The sequence below is a fragment of the Podarcis gaigeae genome, assembly GCF_964106915.1.
Source record: "Podarcis gaigeae genome assembly, chromosome: 1".
Classification (NCBI taxonomy): Eukaryota; Metazoa; Chordata; class Lepidosauria; order Squamata; family Lacertidae; genus Podarcis; species Podarcis gaigeae.
Window position 1 is genome coordinate 39,382,422 of NC_139678.1, and position 2,883 is coordinate 39,385,304.

The 2,883-nt window shown below is 42.9% G+C and overlaps 1 pseudogene across 1 annotated transcript; it reads left to right on the plus strand.

The window, feature by feature from the left end:
• The first annotated feature begins 1,628 nt into the window (after positions 1-1,628).
• On the plus strand, positions 1,629-2,153 carry LOC310839883 (protein mago nashi homolog pseudogene; annotated as a pseudogene). Its single transcript has one exon. The product of its transcript is annotated as a protein mago nashi homolog pseudogene (transcript).
• The last annotated feature ends 730 nt before the right edge of the window (positions 2,154-2,883 follow it).

The following is a 2,883-nucleotide window of genomic DNA, read 5'->3' on the forward strand; positions in this document are numbered from 1 at the left end:
CTTCTTGCTTCTATGGAGCCATCATGGGCACCCCACCCACCACCAGAGAAGTGAAAAGAAGTGGCTTCAGCTGCAGCTTCCAGGTTCTGGTGAGAGGGCTCTCATGAGAGCTCGCTGGAACCTGGAAGCTACCACCACAGCCACACGATTTCCCTGAGGCAGCAGTTGGGGATCAACAACAGGGGTAGCTCCTTCCCATTGTGCTTCAGGCAGTGAAATGGGATGCGCCAACCCTGTACGTCTTGCCTCTGATAGTGGAGGTATATTCCTAGTCTGAAGCCATCAATATCCTTACTCTCCACAAATGTGTCTAATCCTCTTAATTGGTGGCCATTACTACTTCCTGTGGGAGTGAATTATTTTTGTCTCTTCTGAATCTTCAACATTAATCTTCATTGGATGACCTTGAGTTCTAGACTTCTGAGCGGCCCAGGAATGCCTGGGCAAGTAAGTCTTTAGTAACCAGTGAAATACCAGCACATGTCTCACCTGCTGGATTTCTCAGGTGAACCAATCCACAGAATGGATAGGTGGGTTGTTTTGAGCAAGACCCCACTGCTTACAACCTTCAATAATCTATGTTGAATAGTTGATTCGGTCACAGCTGGCATAATTATTTCAGGGCACCACCCAACAATCATGTAAAAGCAACTAGAAATGATGGACACCCTATGTCAGCAATGAAAAGCACTAGAACCGGTCCTTTTCATGAAAACTCAACGAGAAATATATAGACCTTTAACTGGAACAAAAGGAATGGAGTGGCATGGGGTGGTGGAGAGCAGAGTGGAATGGAAGAAAATGAGTACAATGGTACCTCGGGTTACACACGCTTCAGGTTACAGACACTTCAGGTTACAGACGCGTCAGGTTACAGACTCCACTAACCCAGAAATAGTAGCTCGGGTTTAAAACTTTGCTTCAGGATGAGAACAGAAATCGCATGGCAGTGGCAGTAAGCCCCAATAGCTAAAGTGGTACCTCAGGTTAACAACAGTTTCAGGTTAAGAACGGACCTCCAGAACGAATTAAGTTCTTAACCCGAGGTACCACTGTAGTGGCTTCCTATCACAGTAATCATGGTACATGCTTAAAATAGTCGTTGACGAGTACAAAAATAATCCCAAGAGCACTGGATTTTATAGAGCAGTGGGTTTTAACTCTGAGGGACTGAATAACTGGACTGTAAATTTTGTTTTCAGAAGCGAGTCGTAACTAAAGTCTTGCCTAATTAAGAGCTAAGGCTGGGAAGTTTTAATTATGGTAATTGATTTTGCAATTTGATTTCTTTCTAGTGAAAGGGAATGGTTTAAAAACATTAAAAGCCACTACTGTCGCCGTGTGCTTCCTCCAACAGTAATAGGCTTATGCATTTAACTAGGACTGTAGGGGAACATCTTCAACCAACCAGCAGACATAACTCCAGTGGGCCATGGTATATGGAGAGCTGCAGCACACAGAGGCTCACTTACTTGCTTTGGTCCAGTCAGCATTCAGAAGAAATCTGCTGTTCACTCGCCCATCATTGTCCCTAAGCGGCAGGAAATTCAGGCAACTAAGGCAGCTTCCCCTAGGGCAGAAGAGGCCTACTGAGCCTCTGAGCCTCCCAACTACTTGTGAAGTGGGCCATGGCGAGCGATTTCTATCTGCGTTATTACATTGGGCACAAGGGGAAGTTCGGCCACGAGTTTCTCGAGTTCGAGTTCCGCCCTGATGGGAAACTGAGATATGCAAACAGCAGCAATTATAAAAATGATGTCATGATCAGAAAAGAAGCCTACGTACACAAAAGCGTGATGGAAGAGCTAAAGAGGATAAATCGATGACAGTGAAATCAGGAAAGAAGATGATGCATTATGGCCGCCTCCTGACAGAGTTGGCCGACAGGAGCTTGAAATTGTAATTGGTGATGAACACATCTCTTTTACCACATCAAAAATTGGTTCTCTTATTGATGTAAATCAGTCCAAGGATCCAGAAGGTCTAAGACCTCAAGTGTCTCGTCTTCCTTCTCATTGGATTACACTTCAAGATTAAGCCAATTTAAATTGTATGGATTTAAATTTGTACTGTAAAGTGTCTTTCGGTGGGGTCACTTTCCATATCTCTCATTGGTTTTATGTGTGTCAGATTTTTTACAGAGTGAATTTAATAAATGCTTAAAAAAACACACCCCACCATACTTGTGAAGTGAAGACACTGCAGGGGATTGCGAGGGTTGAACTACAACACCTGGTGATCTCTGGAAGGAAATTGTGCACTGGCATTTCTTCCCAGGGATCACAGGGATTCTAGTTTAACCCTCCATGAACCTAGCAGAGAAAGATGCTGGTTGTGTCTCTTGAAATGAGTTCTTTTTCTCCCCTAGGAGGAGGTAGCAAGCAGAGCTGGAATGCTAAAAATGTTAAGATAGAGTTGCCATATTTCAAAAAGTGAAAATCTGCACAGAAAAGTTGTTGAACTTTTTTCAGTTTTGGCCAAAGTTGCAAAGAAATTGAGCTATTTCTGAGGAAAATTGGCAAAAACAACACTGCGAACATGGTCTGCCATACATCTGGATTTTCCAGGACATTTAGCCGATTTCTGTCCAGACACTGCAGTATTACGTATATGTCCAGAAAATTCTGGCCTATGGCAACACTAAACTCAAAACAACAAGAAGTTCTTCAAATATATTAATGTTTAATATATTAATGAACATGTACCATCTGGGACAGATGCAGTCTTTCCACACAGTTCTGTAGCATAATGGATACTGGGGGTCTGTAGCTGCATCTGTTTTCTCCCCACACTGTTCACTATGCAGTATATTCACCGATGTAAATATAAACACAGCATCAACCTCTATCTCACAGTCTTTTAGAAAATTTATGACTGTCTTAG